Source organism: Lampris incognitus, chromosome 20 (assembly GCF_029633865.1).
Source record: "Lampris incognitus isolate fLamInc1 chromosome 20, fLamInc1.hap2, whole genome shotgun sequence".
NCBI lineage: Eukaryota > Metazoa > Chordata > Actinopteri > Lampriformes > Lampridae > Lampris > Lampris incognitus.
The window spans coordinates 25,460,749-25,483,103 of NC_079230.1; positions in this window are offsets into that span (position 1 = coordinate 25,460,749).

Sequence of the window (22,355 nt, forward strand, 5' to 3'; positions counted from 1 at the left end):
AAAAAAGGCAGGAGGTGAAGGGGACACATTGTTTAAGAGTTCATAGTGTACCATTATTGTTTGGTAAGGTGACGCTTGACATCTGTTGTTTGTGCATGAGCTACCTAAGCTTCCGTGTGCCATCGAAGAGCACAAATAACCCCAGAAACAATCTCCGCCACTGTCTTAAATCCACCTTCCCTCGGCGAAAAATTATGTTCCTCCGAGTCCTCGATCTAGGTGAAGTTCGGTGGTGCAACTTTCAACCCCCACCCTTTCTCTCCCCAATTATATTTGGCCAATTACCCCACTCTTCTAAGCTGTCCCGGTTGATGCTCCACCCCCTCTGCCGATCTGGGGAGGGCTGAAGACTACCACGTCTCCTCCGATACCTGTGGAGTCGCCAGCCGCTTCTTTTCACCTGACAGTGAGGCATTTCGCTAGGGGGACGTAGCACTTGGGAGGATCACGCTATTCCCCCCCAGTTCCCCCTCCCCCTCAAACAGGCGCCCTGACTGACCAGAGGAGGTGCTAGTGCGGTGACCAGGACACATACCCACAGTCGGCTTCCCGACCTCAGACATGGCCAGTTGTGTCTGTAGGGAAGCTCCAACAAGCCGAAGGTAACACGAGGATTCGAACTGACGATCCCCATATTGGTAGGCAATGGAATAGACCACCACGCCACCTGGACACCACTTTCAGCTTTTTTAATTGCATCGATTCATATTGTGTCTGTTTGTCTACATGAGCAGTTTTAACCTCCCTGTCTGTCTACTCGTAGTAAGCCATTGTACTGCAGCTTTGCTGATGGTGCACAAGGACGTTGGCACCGGGGGGTGTCCTGTGAAGTGCCTTCAGCAGGCGATAATAACAGGGGCGAGAGTGGGGTGTGGGAGGACTGCAGACCGGCACTGTCATGTTAATGTGGTCGCGTATGACTCTTCGCAAATAGGATTTACCGTACAGGGCTCCTATGAAATGGAATTGCAGTCTCATAAAATGTACTTTTAAAGAAATTGTGAGAGGGAACTCTGGGCAGTAAATTAAACTTCTCTGGCAGGATTAGATGGCAGGGGAGGAGGGGGTGGGGGGGTGCAGCTGGGTGGTTATGTGGGTCAGCCAGAGAGTTCTGCTCACAGAGGTAATGGACCAACTATAATTCCACACCTCTCCATTTCACTTTATATTCTGGTTTATTACCTGTTGTTCTTTTTTCCCCTTTTTTCCCCTCTCAGGTAAGACAGTTGTCGAGAAGAATTAGTTAGAGGTTACACAGATAAAATTCAAAGACAGATGTGACCAAATGCTACAGGCATGTGAGCCAAAATGCCCATAAGTGGATTAATGTGTGTGTATGTGAGTTGTATTATACAAATGTGTGGTCGAGTGTGTATTAATGCGTTTCTCCTCATGTTTGCTTCCACAGTACCCTCACTTCCTGAAAAGTGCACACATGCATGTGCCTTTACACTCGTGCACATTTTGTGTTTATGTGTCTTTATGTGCCGGCAACTTATCTCCAATTTCGCTTAAGCTGGGTAGTTGGGTTCGGCTTTGTGGTCAAAGTGTGAAGTCGATTTAGAGCTAAAGCTGACTCTCACACATGCAACGTTTTTAAAGTTTAGGACCAATTTTAGGACGATTTTCCACTCAGTAAGCTCACACAGCACCCACCATTAGGCTCACATTTACAGCACCGAGCTCAGCAGTGTGCTCTGTCTGAGTCCGGTTAGAGATCGCCCGGTGCCTTAACACCATTCTGGCCGCTGGCACTTTGGCTGTGCTGTTGCATTTCCCTTCACAATGCCCTTAAGATCTTCTTATGAATTGCCCAATCCCCGGGTCACTTGCCCTCAACACTGTACCTAGATCTGCAGAGTTTTCCGAAGTTCATACAGCTGTGGTCGTTGATAAAGGCCTGGATTAATTCATTATAAAATGTGTGTGTAAAGCGGTTGGCTAAGCCGGAAAACACTTCCTCCTGCTCATAAAACCGTTTTTAAGTTCTTCTCATACTTATTCAAGCCTTTGCAACAGTTGAAACGTTAACGATGACATTCTGCAACTCTGAAGTGTTGAAAGCAATGCAGTTAACCCGAGCCAGCTGTTTTCATCAGAAATTACGAGTGACCTCTTTGTGGTCCATTTGGTCCCTGAAGTCATTGCAAAATCAAGAGAACTGCAAATGTTATTTCATTTTAAATCATTTTAGTATCATCCAGATCTTAAAACCCAGATGGAAACCAAATTTGATGAAACCTCACCTTAAAATAATAAAATAAGGAATGCCAACTGTGGAGAGGTTGAAGTGCTATTTCAGTGTGCACCTGTGTTGGGTTATATTAGTATATTAGTATAGGGATACTAATTTAAAATGAATCTCTGAATATTGCACCCTTATATATTACATATTATATGTTACTTGTTATAGATTACATATTTGTATATTAGAGAATTACAAAATCTCGTGAAGGGGTTTTAGGGTTTTACTAAGGGGTTCTAATTTTCATTAACTCTTTTTTGATCATTAAATATTCTCACGTTAGGTCAATTAACCCACTATTTAAGGTATAAAACTGAGTAAATTGTTTCATCGGTGGTAAATGACCTTTCCTGTCACTCTTTTATAAGTTCTTGATAGTAATATGAGAACAACGCTGACTCCCAATGAAAGCCAAATAAAAGCAGTAAACCATACTACCTGTGTATAAAGTGTTTTATAAAGCCACTGATAGCCACATGCATCCTATAGTAACCCATTGTCAGACAGGAAGTTATCGTTAACCTTCTTGTCGTTTGAGCTGTCATTAGTTTTAGATTTGATTTTCATCTGCAGGGAACTAGACATGCCCCCATGCCTGGCCCAGCATGACCGAAGCAGAAGTCCGACATGAGAAACTAAATGTGGCACACGGACAGCAAAAAAATAACACTAAGAAATGTCTTACAATATACAAGGTAAGGACCGGATTTTATGCCCTGTTTAATTTCCAAGTACAAAGTACAAGTTTGGTTAAGAGACTTGGCCGTAGTAATTCAAGTTCACCTCCCCCAAAGTTTCACTAACAGATTAGAGAAGGATATCTTTTTTTTTTCAGTTGATAATATAAAGGGGCGGTGCAGTGGTAAGCGCGGTTGCCTCACAGCAAGAAGGTCCTGGGTTCGAGCCCCATGGTAGTCCAACCTTGGGGGTCGTCCCAGGTCATCCTCTGTGTGGCATTTGTATGTTCTCCCTTTGTCTGCGTGGGTTTCCCCTAGGTGCTCCGGTTTCCTCCCACAGTCCAAAGACATACAGGTCAGGTGAATCGGCCGTACTAAATTGGCCCTAGGTGTGAATGTGTGTGTGTGTGTGTGTGTGTGTGTGTGTGTGTGTGTGTGTGTGTGTGTGTGTGTGTGTGTGTGTGTGTGTGTGTATGTCAGCCCTGTGATGGACTGGCAGCTGGTCCAGGGTGTCTGCCCGCCCAATGACTGCAGGGATAGGCTTCGACATCCCCATGACCCTGAGCAGGATAAGCGGTTTGGATAATGGATGGATGGATGGATGGATAATAGAAAGCTTTGGCTTCATGATACAAAACCAGCCAAGCCAGGCTCCTTAGTTGTGAAGAACTATATGATTTAATGGGCGGCATGGTGACACAGTGGTTAGTGTGGCCGCGTCACAGCAAGAAGGTCCTGGGTTCGAGCCCCGGGGTAGTTTAACCTTGGTGGGTCATCCCGGGTCGTCCTCTGTGTGGAGTTGGCATGTTCTCCCCGTGTCTGCGTGGGTTTCCTCCGGGGGCTTTGGTTTCTTCCCACAGTCCAAAGACATGTAGATCAGGTGAATCGGCCGTACTACATTGTCCCTAGGAATGAATGGGTGTGTGTGTGTTGTGTGTGTGTCAGCCCTGTGATGGCCTGGCGGCCTGTCCAGGGTGTCTCCCCACCTGTCTGCCGATGATTGCTGGAATAAGCTCCAGCATCCCCTCGACCCTGAGAGCATGATAAGCAGTTAAAATTATGGATGGATGGATATATGATTTAATTAACTGTGAATTGATTTAATTTACTTTGGATTGTGTAGAAAAACAAGCTTAAAAGACGTGCTTGAATCCGTGGTGGTGTAGCGGTCTAAGCATCGGCTTTGTGTCGATGCAGTTGCCCACTGGGGACCAGGGTTCGCGCCTCGGTCTCGTCAGATCCAACTATGGCCGGACTCGACGAAGTAGCAATAATTGGCAACACTGTGTTCGGGAAGGAGATGGAGTCGGCTTGTTTTCGTCACATGAACGCGTCTCTGTGTATGTTGGAAAAAGCAGTGGTTCGACCTGGAGTCCCCTTGTCACGAAAGTGGGGAGGCGTCTCCTTCGAGACTGCCAGCCGGAGAGATGCAGTTGGCGAACGCAAACAGTACGAGGGTGGGAGTTTCAACTAAAATAGGGATCGATTGGCCACTAAATTTGGAGAAAAAGGGAAAAATCAGAAATAAATTTATATATATAAAAAAAAGACATGCTTGAAGAGCTCTTGAAAACAGTGTTGTTCTTAGAGTCTACATTGTTGTGTAAGAGAATGGCGGTTTTGCATCTGAGATTTTCTCATTTTGCCGTAAGTTCTTGGATGATAACAGACTTCGGATGGTGTTTCAAATCCTCCATCTTGAAGCGAAGTTGAGTCTGAAGTTTTTGTCACACAGATGGACGGCGCTTACTTTGCATTTGGCCACTTTAGAGCTGGCATCGCAGTATGACTGTTTGCAAAACCTCAATCTTCTGCCCCGTCCTACTGTCGTCTTCTTGCATTTCACACACAACAGCTTTAATTTCTTTCCCCCCATCATCTGTTCCTCCTCCTCCTCTTCTTCTCCCTCTTCTGCTTTCTCTTTCCACCTCGTAAAATTTTAGGCTTCTCTCTCCCACGTCTGCCATCCCTGGTATTTTACGTCTCCGTTCACTCCAGCACACCGCACCTCACTCACTCACAACCCACCCCCCTTCTCTTGCCTGCCATTTCACGCATCATTTCTCTGTTTAATTGCTGCTGGCTGAGGCCTTCTCCATATTCCCCTGCAGCTCAGCATTCCCACAGTCTGACGCTGCCGCAGTCCTGCGCTGTTCAGTTAGCCCTTGGTAGACTAGACCAGGCCAGAACTGTTTGGGCTCTCAATCACCAAACCATCGCTGTGAGCACATGGCCAAACATCAGGATTCAAAAATAATAAAACAGAGCAATGCAGCGTTATTGATTCAGCCTTGGGGTGGTTGAGAAGAGATTGCTCTGCAACACTGTGTGATGAGCCATAGTTCACATTCTGCATCATTGAAAATTTACACATGTCGAAATGTTTCTTAAAGGAAAATTCCTGTTTTTCTCAGCTTGGGTCTAAGAGCATACAGGTTCAAGTTACTTCAGCAAGTCTACCTAAAACTCCTGTTTGCAATTGAAAATTAAGTTGAAATTTAAAATTTACTAGCTGTAATTAAAAGTAAGATTATTTATTTAAATACCAGAATTACAATGTGGAGCGATGAGCTACCATACTTATCTATTATATACCTATGATAAGATTTGGATTTTCAACATGAAATGTTGCATGCAAGCAGAATAGATTAAACATCGTAGCTCCTAACTCCAAGTTGTATTTCCTAGGTTGAAATTAAAAAAAAAAAACTGGGAATTTTTTACTTCTTTTAATTAATGCTATCCAATGGAGTTTTTGACCACTAGTGGCGCTAATGGTCTTCAAATAGAAGTTTCCTATATTTCTAATCTAAGATAGATATTGTTTCAATGCAAGAAGGGAAATATTTTAATAGCCATTGGTTGTGCCTGTGTATGATTATACATACTGTATAGATATGAAAGCAAACAAGGCAGAAAAGTAGAAAGGAGGTGTCAAATGGAGGTTTGTTTTTTTTTAACCAAAAGTGACGCTATAGAAAAAGTTCCCATAAGTCCTGGGAAACCTGGACATTTTTAGATTAGTTTCCTGTCATGGAAAACACCGGGAAAATTAAAATTGATCAAATGTCCATCCTGGCACTATTATTGAACACGCAGAAAATTGTAAAGTTAGGTTATAAGATTTTTTTTTTTACCTGCTGAGATGCCATGTTTTTTGGGGTAATTTTTTAGCTGAGGTGTTACATCAGTTTTTTAAGGTTGGCAGGTAAGTTCAGTGAGCAGCTAAAAGTTACACAGTCCATTTGAGGCTTCCACTGATAGTCAATACTGTATAAAATGACCTTCAGTGAGCAACAGCTATCATGCATATTCCAGCAGAAGTCCTGGAATATGTCCTGGAAAAGTTATGGAAAGTTATTTCTTAAAAAGAGTGGAAACCATGTATAGAGCAGAGTAAGGAAAATTAGTTCCCATGTTGTCTGTATCAAGTGTTCTTCCGTTACGTGCTTGAGGACTTACATGCATGCGGTAAACACGGGGGTGATGCATTACGCATTTCTGCAGACATAAAACACGAAGATGAAGATGAAGACAACAACATATCAACCACGGGACGGGAAGCATCTGCAGTGAATGCAAAGAAATGTAAACCTGACTGCAATACATAACAGAGGAAAGGACAAAGAAAGAAACTGTGTACATATTGTGAGGTAGTTCCAACAGTCGGTGACAGTAATGCGCCATATCCTAGTGACGGGCAAAGCAATTCTTTTCAGTGTACTGAATTTAGAACCAGTCAATTTAAAAGATCTATTGCAAAAGATTTGTTCACCGAATTTTTCAGTGTTTGACCGGAACTCTGTTGCGTAGTCCTACTCACTGAACTGAAACATGTCCAGACGTTCAGTTCCGCTCAGTAGCTAGTGAACTGAGAACGGTCACTCGTCAAGGATAAGCCAGTGAGCTGAACATGTTGTTGGCTAATAATACTGTTTGCAAACTGAAAGCTGTTCTGGCAAAGTCATTCCCTACTATGTCCAGCACACATTAGTGGGCTGTCAGGGCCATAAGGGCCTTCTCTGTTGGCCCTGTCAAAATCAAAACCCGAATTTGTTTCATCTCATCTCATCTCATCTCAAATTCAGGCGCTTTTCTGGGGTTGGGTCGCAGTGGTAGCAAGCTAAGTAGGGCACTCTAGACATCCCTCTCCCCAGCAACGCCCTCCAGTTCCTCCTGGGGGATCCCACGGCGTTCCCAGGCCAGATTGGACATGTAGTCCCTTCAGCGCATTCTGGGTCTACCCCGGGGTCTCCTCTCAGTTGGCCGTGCCAGGTAAACCTCCGAAGGAAGGCGCCCAGGAGGCATCCTAATCAGATGCCCGAACCATCTTAACTGGCTCCTTTCGATACGAAGGAGCAGGGGCTCTACTCAAGCTCCTCACCCTATCTCTAAGGCTGAGCCCAGACACCCTACGGAGGAAACTCGTTTCAGCCGCTTGTATCCGCAATCTCACCCTTTCGGTCACTACCCAAAGCTCTGGACCATAGGTGAGGATTGGAATGAAGATTGACTGGTAAATTGAGAGCTTTGCCTCCCTGCTCAGCTCCTTCTTTGCCACAATGGTCCAGTACAACGTCCGCATTACTGCTGATGCTGCACCAAGCTGCCTGTCAATCTCCCGCTCCATCCTACCCTCACTCGTGAACAAGACCCTGAGATACTTGAACTCTTTCACTTGAGGCAACAACTCATCCCCAACCCGGAGATGAGTTGTAGAGAACCATGGCCTGAGACTTGGAGGTGCTGACTCTCATCCCAGCCATTTCAAACTCAGCTGCAAACCTCCACATTGCATGCCGGAGGTCGTGTTCTGATGAAGCCAACAAAACCACATCATTTGGAAGAGCAGGGATGCAATTATGAGGTTCCCAAAATGGACACACTCCTCACCTTGACTGTGCTTTGAGATCCTGTCCATGAATATCACAAACAGAATCAAAGACAAGGGACAACCTTGGCGGAGTCCGACACCCACTGAAAACATGTTTGACTTTGTGCCAAGAATGCGGACACAGCTCTCACTTTGGTCATACAAGGACCGAATGGCTTGTAGCAACTGCCCCGGTGCCCCATACTCCCGCAGTACCCCCCACAGAGTGCCCTGGGCTACACAGGCGTAAGCCTTCTCCAAGTCCACAAAACACATGTAGACTGGCTGGTCAAACTCCCATGCCCCCCTCAGCACATCCGCAAGGGTAAAGAATTGGTCGCATTGTTCCTCCTGGATCCTTGGTTCGACAATCGGTTGGAGCCTGCTTTCCAGCACCCTAGAGTAGACTTTCCCAGGGGGGCTGAGCAATGTGATGCCCCGATAATTGGAACACACGCTCCGGTTGCCCTTTTTGAATATGGGAACCACGATCCCAGTCTGCCATTCCACAGGTACTGTCCCCGACCTCCACACGACACTGAAGAGCACCGAATTTGTTTTTCAAACTTAAATTGAAGTGTGCCTGAAATGTGTCTAAATTAAATTACTTGTTTTTTTGTGAGGCTGAGTATGGCTTTCCTACGTCATCTGACTGCATCAAGGCTCCTTGGACCAGCACTAGTGGTATCGCCAGCCTCTCCTTGAAGCTCGAAGCTGCAAACTGATTACAACTTTGAGTGACTGTATCATCAGCCAATCAAATTTTGATGTGTAGAGACAGCACGCCCCCAGGCCCTGTGATCTGTCGGTGCTAGCCCGGTGTTGTAATCAACTTTGAGCATGAGCCCTGGGCAGGTCATGAGCAAACTAAGTGCAATGGCTGCCACACTCACAGCTGCTGATGATCTTGTTGCCGTTCTACGTGTTTTTTGCAAATCTGGTAGGATTGTCTGATTTTTTTTTTTTTTTTACATATTCTCCCAAATAGACTAAATTACTGGATTAATTTTGTGAGAGGAGGCTGCCATGAGTCTCTTAACGTGCTCTCCATAGACAATGTATAGGATCCGTTGACTTGACATCTGTCAACGGGTCCAGTGTATCTGCATCTTAACTCGTCTTCCTAACATACAGCGAGCGAGCGAACTCTAGTGGATGGTGCACAAAAAATTGTCCAGATATACTACAAGCGATGTCGCAGCGTGAGGAGGGGATGAGATGTTTTTTTTATTTGTTTTTCTTTGGGCGCCGCTTGTGGTTTCTCCCTCTGCAAATGAGTGTCTGAGTTATTTATTCATAACTAACATACTCTTCTTAAGTTTTAATCGTTTTCTCAGTCATTTAATTTCCTTAATTTCCCTTAATTGGTTAATGGCTGGTGTTACTGCTGACTGGGGGTGGGGGGACGGAACTGTCAAGGATGTCGGTGTCGATTTTGACCAATGAAAACAGGTTGGAGGTGGAGCAAGTGCGTGAAACTTGTTAAGACTAGAGCTATGAGTAATGTTTTGCCAGACAAGTGACACGTCACTCTCATGTTCACTGATGCACGGAGCAGGTTAGGACTTCTTCATTGGGAAAAACTGAAACAATCTGATGTTCTCTCATCCGCATCACATCCAGTTAGGAACCGGTGTCACTCAGTGAGTGAATGTATCCCTGCATGTTCGTTCGCGACTGAGAGCTCAACTGAACTGACTGAGAAATGAATAGATTGGGGTGTCAGGGTAGTGTGGTGGTCTATTCCGTTGCCTACCAACACGAGGATTGCTGGTTCAAATCCCCGTGTTACCTCCAGTTTGGTCGGGTGTCCCTACAGACACAATTGGCCGTGTCTGCGGGTGAGAAGCCGGATGTGGGTATATGTCCTGGTGGCTGCTAGCGCCTCCTCTGGTCAGTTGGGGTGCCAGTTCGGGGGGGAGGGGGAACTGGGGGAATAGCGTGATCCTCCCGCACACTACGTCCCCCTGGCGAAACTCCTCACTGTCAGGTGAAAAGAAGCGGCTGGCGACTCCACATGTATGGGAGGAGGCATGTGGTAGGCTGCAGCCCTCCCCAGATCAGCAGAGTGGGTGGAGCAGTGACCGGTAGAGCTCGGAAGAGTGTGGTAATTGGCCGAATACAATTGGGGGGGGATCCCCCCCACCCCCCAAAAAAAAGAGCAGATCGTTTCAGGAAGTGATTCAGTTTGGTCACCCCAAAAGATTTGTTCTTTTGAACCACAATTCGTTCATGAATGACCCAACACTAATATCCGCCAATAAAAAGAGAAGAAGATTGCAAGCCAACATGAACAATGCAGCTTTGAAAACATAAACAGAAAAAGGCTTTGCAAATGTTTAATGAGGTAGGGAATGCATTCAGCGTGTCTTCTAGGCCTCAAGGACACACAATGTGTTTTGGCGAGAAACACAATGTAAACAAAGCTGAGTTGTTTACAAGGAAAACTCCATCGGATACCTTTAAAGGGTTTCCAGAAAGTACTAAAGGTCTGCACATATAACTTCGTAATAAAGAGTTTCCTTCATTAGGCGGTGCTCTGGATGAACTTTCGGCTGGCCATTTTGGCAAGAGAATTTGTGACTTCATCTTTTGATGCATTTATGGAGAGGTCGGGTTTCCAATAAAGTCCTCAAGGGGCGTAATGTTTGTTGTTCCCTGTGGAAGGTTCCTGCTGAGGGCTACATAAGAGCATCATTGTCTTCTTGTTGTTAGTCTATTAAGTTGTGCCGACACTAAAGCCAGGCGGTCGGCTGGTTTCCATAGAGATGTCACTCAGAATTCCTAAGTGAGCCGCAGTGAATGTGTAACGCTGATGTCTTGGGGGGCACACACACACACACATACATACACTCATCTTGGTCATACCCAAGTCGGGGGAACGTTTGTCGAAAATCAGATTGGAAACCGAGGATCTTAATTTGAGTTAAGAATGGGACCGCCCCCATTGTCTGGGTGTCATTATTCTTATTTTTTTTTGTCAGATGGAGGGAAAATGGGGACTTTGTGCGTTGTTTTATCATCTCGCACAGAGACGCCAAATATCCCGGCCTGTTTAACCAGCCCGGCGTTATTTAGGTTCACCATTGTCCACATAGTTTTTAATACTTCAGCAGCAAGCAGCAGAGAATATGCTTATACTTGCAGTTGTAAGCATGGATATGAACACAAAGCTCAAGTACGACATTTCTGGGCCCCACACACACACACATACATGAACACACACGTTAACCACGAATACACAACCCACACACATATACACACTGATTATCTATTACTCTCTGAGGCCACACACATTGTAATGGCTCTATCTGCACCTCACACACACACACACACACACACACACACGGTCCTGAACACACACATTTCCACTGAGGTATCCAGTGTAATTATCAGGCTGTTAATGATTGCTGTGCATCAGCAGCGCTCCAACCGTTCATTACAGGAGTTTCTTCAAGCCTCCGCTGGGCCCGTGAGACTGCTTATCACACACCGCACCACTTGATGGGCTTAATGCAACCTATTAACCAACAAAAGTCTGAACGTAGAGTTCACCAACGCCCCACCATTACCACCCCCCCCAGCTCTGTGCCTACACCCACCCACCCCCACCCTTTCGGAAACGAGCTTTGATTTAAACTCTCCTATCAGTCCTCAATCAAGCCTCCGATTTGAGTGAGATGGAGCCTTAGGGTTTTTTAATCTTGGTGGTGGGGGGGGGGCAAGGGGAGGTGTTACTGTGAAACTGTGTGGTAATCACTATTGTGAGCTACAGCGCGATAAGCATCGCTAGTAACTAATCTTCAGTGAGGTGACGTGACGGGAATGTGCTCCGGACCGACGACAGCTTGTGCGCAGCGTGCATGACAAGTGTACATATGTGACATTACCATGTTAGCCACGGCAAGTTGTCTTGACAGCCGATAGACTCCCCCCTTCCCCCCTTCCAGAGGGAGTCATCCCTCCCATCTCTTGATCCATCTCATCCACTTATATATTCCTCCGCGCCTCTCTCGCTGACCCCTGTCACTGTGCCACACACAGGTTTTCAGCACGAGATGGAGGAGGTCAATACTGTCCATCGTCCTCACAGTGGGGAGATGTCATCCTCGCTGTAATGAGGAGCCGTCTGTCCCCCGGCGTGCATGCGTATGCTGTAATGTGTGAGTGTGTGTGCACATGCCAGGGATTGAGGAAGATTAGACACTTGGGAGAGTTGGCAAGTGTTTCAGTCATGGCCAGCTCTTACACACACTGATGCGAATCTACTGCCAGTTAAAAAAAAATCCATGAGTTATTTAAAGGAATAGTTTAGAATTTTGAGGTTTATCTCTATTTCATACTCACTACTCATGTAGTACATAAGGTAGGTTTCATTTTAACAGTCATCTGTCATTTTCTACATACTGGACATGCAGCTCCAGCATGCCATCCAGAATTTAATGACATTAATGGAGGACAAATTCACAATCCTCATGCAGTATGAAGAAGACCTCTTGGGTTAAGCCAGAGCTAACAAGATGTTACAGCAGGCTATCATAGTGAATTCGAGTGGTTTTTAAATTGTTTTTTTTTTGCTACCTCCTACAATACCCTACAAGCGTTGACCAGCAGGAGGCACTCCGCCAAGACACAGCAAAGCAAACGGAGAGGGAATTTAGCAAAAAAAAAAAAAACTACATTTTTAAAACGACCACCCAAACTCACTATTAGACTGCAGTAACATCATGTTAGCTTTGTCTGAATCGTGGACATTTTTTTTTCACTGAATGATGGTTATGTATTTGTCATCCATTAGTTGCATTGAACTATAGATGACAAGTTGAAGCCATGTGTCCAGTATGAAGAAAAGGATAGACGACTGTGAAATGAAACCCACCCATGTACTGCAAGAGCGGGGATGATACATAGAGATAGACTTCAAAATTTCCAAACTATTCTGTTATACTTTCACATATTGGCTATATTGTTGAGATTATATACTATTTGAGGCTTTATGTTTATTTTGTCTGCAAATATGTGTGTGCAGCCAAGTCATCTGAACTGAGACTGAGTCGAGTTGACACGTAATCCTCAACTTGCAGAATTAACTAGAGACTTGAGGTTGTATTGTGTCTGAATGGCAGGACATCCTCCTGGCTCTTAGACCCTGCTTACCAAAAAACCTATGAATGTACAACACTGCCAAACTAACATCAAATCCATCTAACCGCTAGCTAATTGCTAGCTAACTGCTAGCCCATGCAGACCGGCAGTTCCGACAGTCATCCTGGCTGGCGTTTGTTCTCCGGACAGTGGAATTTTCAGACTGTGTCGCACTGTGTGGACTGTGTTGTTAACTTTTTTTTTTTTTTTTTTTTGCTTTGTTCTCTCTGTTTTTGTATGTTTTTGGTGGTGTCAGTTTTGGCAAATTTTGGATGTGTGTTTTTGTCTTGGCAGCATGGTGGTACAGTGGTTAGCGCAGTCACCTCACAGCAAGAAGGTTCTGGGTTCGAGCCCCGGGGTAGTCCAACCTTGGTGGGTCGTCCTCTGTGTGGAGTTTGCATGTTCTCCCAATGTCTGCGTGGGTTTCCTCCGGGAGCTCCGGTTTCCTCCCACAGTCCAAAGACATGTAGGTCAGGTGAATCGGCTGTACTAAATTGTCTCTAGGTATGAATGTGTGGGTGTGTGGGCGTGTGGGCCCTGTGACGGCCTGGCGGATTGTCCAGGGTGTCTCCTCGCCTGCTGCCCAATGACTGCTGGGATAGGCTTCAGCATCTCGCAACCCTGAGAGCAGGATAAGCGGTTCAGATAATGGATGGATGGATGTTTTTGTGTCGCACTGCTGTGGGCGGGGGGAACCGAAATTTCATTTCTTTTGTGTACTTAAGTACATGATAGAAATGACAATAAATTGCTCCTGATTCCTGATCTATTTGCTGCTGTGTTGTTGTTTTTTTTTGCACGTGTATTCGCCGTTCGGCCACTACCAGGCAAAAATGCAATTGTGCCTCAGTTAAAGAGGTGGTTTAATCGTGCACTATGTTCATTAAAATAAAAGCTTGTTTTTCAGCCTTATTTCCTCCTTTAGGTTGTTAATTTCTCGCTGTCTGACGAGCCAAACAAATAAATTCTTACACTTGCTGCCAATATCCTGCACCGTCCATACCTCTGTTTACCCCAGTAGTAGAGACATGGAGGAAAGGTTGAGAAAGAGCCTGTGGCAACCTGTCTTGGCGTGACTGATGGTTGAACCATGGCTGACCTCGTCAACCACAGGTGTTTCAGGCAGAAGGGGGCAAAAAAATGCCTTGCTAAATATTTAAAGAGTTGCCCCACCGTGATTAATGTCTGGGCTATACATTAGCCTTGCCTGTGAGCCAGGTAATGAAGTTGTATTTAACCCCTTGCCGCACGCTGAAACTTTTCCCAGGCCCGAGGAGACGCTATTTGTCACTGGTGTTATCTGAGGTAGTCCATCCACGGCTTTGCTTGATCTGCTTCACACTGGCTATCAATAAACCGTCGTCCTTCGGTTATGTGCTATAATGTGGTCGATGGCTTGTGGCTGATGGCATTTTTCTGTAGGTTTTCCAGGTTGTCACTATAGAAAGCCGCTAATCTGAACCCTTCCTTTGGGGGTCATGTGGACACATCCAAGCTACTGCATCAGACTGTAATTATAATATCTTATCAGTCAATGTATGTATATGTATGTACTGCATGTATGGACATATTACCTGATGTGTGCTGCATGCATGTGTGTGTGTTTATGTTATGTTATTATGTATTTATGTATATAGTTATGTTATTCATCATCTCTCCCATAAACAAAGCAACGTGACACCGCAGCTTTGTCCTCGTGTGCTGGCGAGTTCAGCATGGTCTCCGCAAATATAACTAATAATTACTGTTAGTGTGAATAAATATGCCGCTACTGCCTTGAGAAACCTGGTTATTTTCTCCGCCATTTATATTGGTTTAGAGAATATGAATACAAATGAAAACTTAAGGTAATGAATCTATTTCAGCCACGCCATTGCTGCAAGCTGATGGTCTGAATGCAAATGGACTTATTTACATCTTTTTATAATGAGGCGGTCTGGTTAGAAGGCCAGGCTTAAATAGTGATTATTGTTTCCTTTGATGCTGATATCTCACCTGCAGGAACGGCGTGGTTTGAGTTATATATGGAAACTGCTTCCCCCCTCAAAAAACCCTACGACATGTTCGCATGTCAATAACCCCAGTGAATCATCTCAAAACATCAATACTTTTACTTTTGTCAGTAATTAAATGGGCATTGTAGCCCAGGGCGCTACAGCAACTAAGCATTTCGGTCTGCTAAAGTGCCGGGCATGGGTTGCGTGATGTCTGCTGGCAAAAGCACTTTATACGCCGTCCGGGGGGCGTGGCGGTCTATTCTGTTGCCTACCACCACGGGGATCGCCTGTTCAAATCCCCGTGTTACCTCCAGCTTGGTCGGGCGCCCCTACAGACACAATTGGCCGTGTCTGCTGGTGGGAAGCCGGATGTGGGTATGTGTCCTGGTCGCTGCACTAGCGCCTCCTCTGGTCAGTCAGGGCGCCTGTTTGGGGGAGAGGGGGAACTGGGGGGGAATAGTGTGATCCTCCCATGCGCTACGTCCCCCTGGGGAAATGCCTCACTGTCAGGTGAAAAGAAGCAGCTGACGACTCCACGTGTCGGAGGAGGCATGTGATAGTCTGCAGCCCTCCCCAGATCGGCCGAGGGGTTGGAGCAGCAACTGGGACAGCTCGGAAGAGTGGGGTAATTGGCCAAGTACAAGTATAATTTGGTTGAAAAAAAGGGGGGGGGCACCTCATACAAGATGTCAGTCCTACAATTTTAAGACCAGTCCCTGGTGGCATCATGTCATGAACACCAGAGGAAGTTTAGGAGCCCTCGCTTATTCAGCAATGCAAGGCAACACACTCAGCACAACCCCCCCCCCCCCGCCCCCATGTCCTGACAAGCTAATATATTTTTATTTCTTGTGTCAGGCTATTTAAAGGAAACACTATGCAAATGATGAATACTTCCGCGGGTGTATTTTCTTGCTGACAGTTTGGAGAAAAGCTGAGTGTCACAATAATGATTTTTCCTCCAAGTCCTGGTTGTGAACATTTTTTTTCTCCCCTCTTCTGCTACAGTATGTACTGTATCTACAAAAAAAGCATGTGACCTCGGGACCCTATAGTAAGTGAGACAACTTGTAGCCGGATCAACCTCATGAGTATGGAAAACGTTTAATTTTTATGATAGGATGACACCATTGACGATGGCATAAGGGAACAAAGATGAATGCTGACCACCGAGCTGGATGTTTAACCAGCCGGGTCCCGCCAGGGAGGGACTACTGCTGTTGGCCTTGAAGACTTGGAAGATGTGCCGGTAGGATGAAAACGCCTTCGTACGCTGTGTTCAAATCAAACGCAACACCAAATTCAGCGTCCATCTGGTCGCACAAAGTGAAAACAGCATGACTAATATGAAGATAAAAGTTTGGTGACATCATCAGAAAGCTGCTTCAGGAGTGGCAACCAAGCTAAGGCATAACATAATGTACTGATCTAGTCTTGTAGTTGCCAAAACAATGTCAAGACAACGTTTTCAAAGTGAACACGGAATTTAATTGGCACTCCGAACAAGTCCCTTGGTCCCCAACTGACTTTGAGAGGGAGGGACCTTTTAGTAGCCATACTTGGATCCGATTGGTTCACTACAAGCAACATTGTCACGAGGGAGCATCCACTTCCCTTATTTTACTTACCTCAGAGCGAAATGGTGGCTTGTTGTGCGGTATGATTTAGTGCATTTTTAATGGATAGGAGTTTTGGGTCCTTGTTGACATTGTGCACCCCTGTAAATAAAGTGGTTGTGTTTCACAGAACAACTTCAGTTTCCCATTATCATTGCCTCATGTCTCGAAGGTCTCCAGTCATCCTCTGGTGGCTGGTGCCTTTGTATTTAAGAGAAGAGTGAGAGATGGATAAGTGTTTTGGATGAACAGCTGTTTGCAAGATATACAGCGGTAGGTATGTGTGATTGTGGCGATGTGTCCCATCTGTGTGTTGTAAATAATTTTGTATCAGATTTGGTGGGAATCTGACCTGGAGACCAGCGTTTGAAATAATCACACAGTGGTATCTCGTAGTGCTGATGGTCTTATTTGATTTTGTCGGTCATATAGAGAAGTGGTTTTCAAACGACAGGTCACGACCCACAAGGTTGTTGCAGCAGGGGGCGAGGTGGGTTGCAGAATGTCACATGCCTTGTTTGTTTCAGTTGATCACTAGTCAGCCATGATCGAATACTGAAAAAGAAATATTTATTGAGAAGATTATCTTGCTTTTTGACACATAATGATATTTATTTATTGGATTCCCCCCCTTTTCTCCTCAATTGTATCTGGCCAATTACCCCACTCTTCTGAGCTGTCCTGGTCTCTGCTCCACCCCCTCTGCTGATCCGGGGGAGGGCTGCAGACTATCACATGCCTCCTCCGATACATGTGGAGTCACCAGCCACTTCTTTTCACCTGACAGTGAGGAGTTTCACCAGGGGGACGTAGCATGTGGCAGGATCACACTATTCCCTCCAGTTCCTCCTCCCTCCTGAACAGGTGCCCCGACTGACGAGAGGAGGCGCTAGTGCAGCGACCAGGACACATACCCACATCCGGCTTCCCACCCACAGACATGGCCAATTGTGTCTGTAGGGACGCCCGACCAAGCCGGCGATAACATTCGAACAGGCGATCCCCGTGTTGGTAGGCAATGAAATAGACCGCTACACCAACCAGATGAGAATTTATTGTTTATTTTACTGCATAAAGTTCTTGGTTAGTCTCGATCGAAAACGTACCTTGCACAGGTGGGTCACAGCATAAACAATTTTGGTGACCATTAACACAGAGGTATATCAAAATTAAATTGAGAGTGATAAATAATCAGTGAAAGTCTCTTCATAGCAGCTTTAAAAGTTGTTTGGACTGAAAGAAATAGGGAGAGAGGTCTTCTATTACTTTAGGTTTGTTTTCTTTTATGGGAGATGCTTCAAACTGAACAATGGTTTTATTAAACAATAAGTTTCAGAGACAAGAAGTTGAACAGCGAGGCCTTTCAAACTGGCAAGTCAGGCTGAAAGATGGAATTTGAGCTGCTTGAGATTAAAAGCTCATGGCAGCCTATCAGAGATGGAAAGAAAAGAGGAGAGAGGAGCGAGGCAGACAGTCAAAGTGGCAGTTACACTGTAAATAAGATCTCCCCACAGGGTGCTTATCTCCGGACTGCTTTTGTCTGGCCTTTAGCTCGCGGGGCTGAGAGAGACAGATTAGAGCAAGAAACTGCAGGGACACAGAATTAGAGGCTTTTTGTCCACAGCTGGGATTTATCTCCCACCCAGTGTCTGGACTCCATCTTTCTGGATGCTCCCGCCGTTGTTGACTTGTAAGAACTGACTTGTGCACGTTGTGTGAGGTTTCTGTCTGGCCTATCCAAGTTTGTGTCATTCGCACCACAAAGCCGTTATGTCAGTGTCGACTGTACCTATGTAAACGGTGGTTTTTGCAGTTTGCTTATGGTCGGTCAGCTTGTGTGGTGACGCTGATGGAAGCGAGGGGTTTGATAACTTTGGTAATTTTGTCAGGATGCATTCTCAGCGTTTGAAGCAGAGCAGCGTGCAGCCAGCGAGGCTCATTAATCAAAGTGCGACCCAAAGGGGAAACACACTCGGCTACATTAATTTGCACTGCACAGAGGCTTAGGGAGATGATAAATACATTACCATGAGGAAACAGGTTAAGACGCCTTGATTACTGTCATATAACAAATCAGAAAGAATTTCAATTCCATTCTGTAAAATGAGGCAGAACAATGAAATATGCACAGTGTATCAAATACCCCTTCACTGGTGTGGCTCTTAACAAGCAGGTGGTGTGGGTACAAATTATTTCCAAACAGCGCGCAAGCAACTCCCATATGAGGCAATAAATAAATAAATAAATTTTAATGTGCAATTTACATAATACACCTCACATTTAAAATCAGGTGTCGTTAATAACGAGCACTTGTGTATGAAGGAGTGCTTCATTAGAGTGAATGAGCATGTGATTGCCCGCGCTTTGATGTCACTTCACACGCCGGGTACCGGATTGGGGGTGGTTATTGAAGTTGCGGAAAATGGCCGCCGAGTTCAGTGAATGTCAGCGCTTCTTTTGACATTAAAAAGTTAACGGCAGACCCAAAGTCGCTTTGATGTGACGCAGCTGATTTTCTGCAGGCTTTTAAAATACAGAGGTGAACATATTGGAGCGCCAGACGCACACTTAATGGCATGACGCAGACTCTTTGCAAGCACAGATAGAAGGCCAATTGCAAAACCCATTCAAGTCAACTAAGTATTTGGTAAAATAATTGTTTTTTTTTGTATGTTCCAGTTGATTCCAACTGCATTTCCTAAACTTGGTAGGTGAAAAAAAAACAAATCAGCGCAGACTTTGATAAGGAAGTAAGTCAAATCGCAGGGGGGATAGAACCTCGTCTCACCTTATCTGTTTTCCTGCAGCTGAGATTTACAAAACCTCAATCTGCCACTCACTTGTCAACGGTTTTATCATCCCATTATATTCTGATAGGGCCATGCCCCCCCTCCCCATGCCCCTCCATCTTTGATTGCCCCCCCCCTTCTTCTTTTTTTAATGACAAAAAACTAGTGGCGATCAGCGTGCCATCTCTGAAAAGTGGCCTCGGCGGCGTCGACACAGGCACCTGTGTGTTTTGGTGGCAGTATGCTAAGTAGCTGCTGCATGAGCGGATGCATCTTCTGAAAGCAAAGGGAGCCTAATTAATTTTCAGATTCGAGCTTTGATGTGTCTAATTGCTCTAAGCTTCCCAACTTCATTAGTCAGCGAGCTTCCTCAGTGGACGCTGGAGCCAGGTCCTTGTGGTTGCGAGAGAGAGTGTGTGTGTTACCTGTGTATTTCTATTTTTAGATGCTCTCTTGCTCCATCTCTTCGTACAGGCCAGCACCATGAAAAGTAAGCATGCTGAGATGTTTTTAGTTAGTCTTGGGGATCAGATCCATTGTCCTGATTGACGTCATGCAGACTTGCAATTTACCTTCATTGGCAGCTATTTCTGCAGTTTATAAGATGTCCCTTTTTGTCTTTAAACATCGCTCCATCACTCGCCAGCAAAGTGAGGTGCCTTGAAAGCCAAATATTCACCTGGTTTTAAATATTCCATTTATTTATTTGGCATTTTTGCCTTTATTTGATAGCGATAGTCGAGAGAGAGACAGGAAAGGCAGATAAGAGAGAGGGGATGACATGCAGCGAAGGATCTGAGCCGGATTTGAACCCAGGCCGCTGCATTAAGAACTCAGCCTTATGTGGTAACACTCTACAAAGTGAGCCACTAGGGCACCCCAAATATCCCATTTATGCACTGTATATATAATCTGCTTTATTTATGTAAGGTTTTTCATTTTAAAATTCCCCTGTGTCTAGCTTTACCTCAAGTCAAATTGAGTTGAGTTGCTGTGTGAAGTAAAATCATATTGGAATTTATACATTGCAGAGCTCTTACATAACAACTGGAAAATATGTACAAAAAATACATATTAAGACAATAAAAACATTGCTTAACAGATAGATAGATCGATAGTAAGAGAGAGAGACTGACTGACTGACTGACTCCTAAGCTATTTAACCACAAGTAGTGAGCTTATTTTTCTAGGTTCAAATTAATGTTTGGTAATTCACTTTGATTGTTCAGGTTGTTCAGCCTGACAGTAAAAAGTTATGTTAAGTCAAACTTTATTTATATAGTACATTTCATGTACACAGGGCAACACAATGTGACAATACAATTGAAACACAGTCATACAAATGCAAATGTAGAAAATAAATATGCATATCAACAGGTGTTAGTGCAGTTATGTAGGAATCAGAGCAGAATATACAAATATCAAAACACACACACACACGCCAAGAACTTGGCCATAGGCTGTTGTTAAAAGTAAGGTTTTTAACCTGCTTTTAAAAGTGTTCAGTGTGGGGGCCTCTCTCAGGTCCTCAGGCAGGGCGTTCCATCTACTTGGAGTGTAAATACAAAAGGCAGCTTTCCCTGCTTTAGAGTTGGTATGAGGGGAGGTTAAAAGACCACTGCCTTTGGACCTGAGAGTTCTTGCTGGTTTGAATCTAATTAGCACATTTTTTTATATCTTGAGGTGCAAGGCCATTTAGAGCTTTGTATACAAGTAACAGAATTTTAAAATCCATTCTAGTTGTGATAGGGAGCCAATACAGAGATCTAAGAACTAGTGTGATGTGTTCATACTCTTTAGTTCCAGTGAGAATACGTGCTGCCACATTCTGAATTAACTGTAGTTGCTGCACAACTGATTTTGAGAGGCCGATGAAGAGACCATTACAGTAGTCTAGTTATTATAAATGCATGGATTAATTTCTCAGTCTGATTTTGATAGAAAGCCCCTTAGTTTTGAAATGTTTTTAAGATGTTAGACGACTGATCTTGTGAGATGATTGACATGGCTCTTGAAATTTAGATCGTTGTCTATGATTACACCCAGATTTCTAGCTTTGCTTTTTCATTCCAGAGACGGAGAACTGAGATGAACTGCAATTCTGAGCCTTTGCACCAAAAATTAGCGTTTCTGTTTTGCCTTTGTTCAATTGTAAAAGTTATCTTACATCCATAGATTAAGATCATCAATTCATTGAGTTAGGGAATGTAGGGATCTAGGTCATCAGGACATAGGAATATGTACAGTTGTGAATCATCTGCATAATTATGGTAATTTGTGTTTCTGTATAATGTGCGAGTGGGTGCGTATAGAGGTTAAAAAGTAATGGTCTAAGAATTGAACCTTGGGGTACCCCACACATAATACCCACTTTGTCTGAGGCAAAGCCTCCAATGGACACAAAGAGCTGCCTGTCCTTTAGGTAGATGCTAAACCAGTTCAGAACCAGGCCAGATAGGCTGACCCATTTTTCTAATCTCTGTAGTAAAATGTTATGGTCAACAATGTCGAAGGCAGCTCTGAGATCCAGGAGCACAAGAACAGATCATTTATTGGAATTTGTTCATATGCAGATCATTCACAACTTCAAAAACTCTCCTTCAGAGAAAGGCTTGCTCGCTTTCGCTAATTTATACGCCAGTATATAACTTGCCTTTGTGCTGGAATCCTGAATTGTAGACTGTTGGATAAAACTATTGTAACGATCACGGATGAATAGGCTCAGTATCCCTTGGCAAACAGGTCGGACCCTTTAGTCGAGTGGTTAACATTGTCGCTTGCGGTGCAGGAGCCCCAGGTTCACGTCCTGGCTGTGGCGATTTGCAGGGACACGAATGCTGAAGTAGGGGGGCAGCCCAGGAACTGTCACGACAGCCGGGATGTGAACCTGTATCTCCTGCACCGCGGGTGACAACGGTAACCAGTTGACTAAAGGGTCCGACCCGTTAGCCAAGGGCTAACAAGTCTGCTTATCCTTGCACGTTACAATATTTTGCTGAGCCGTAATTTGGCG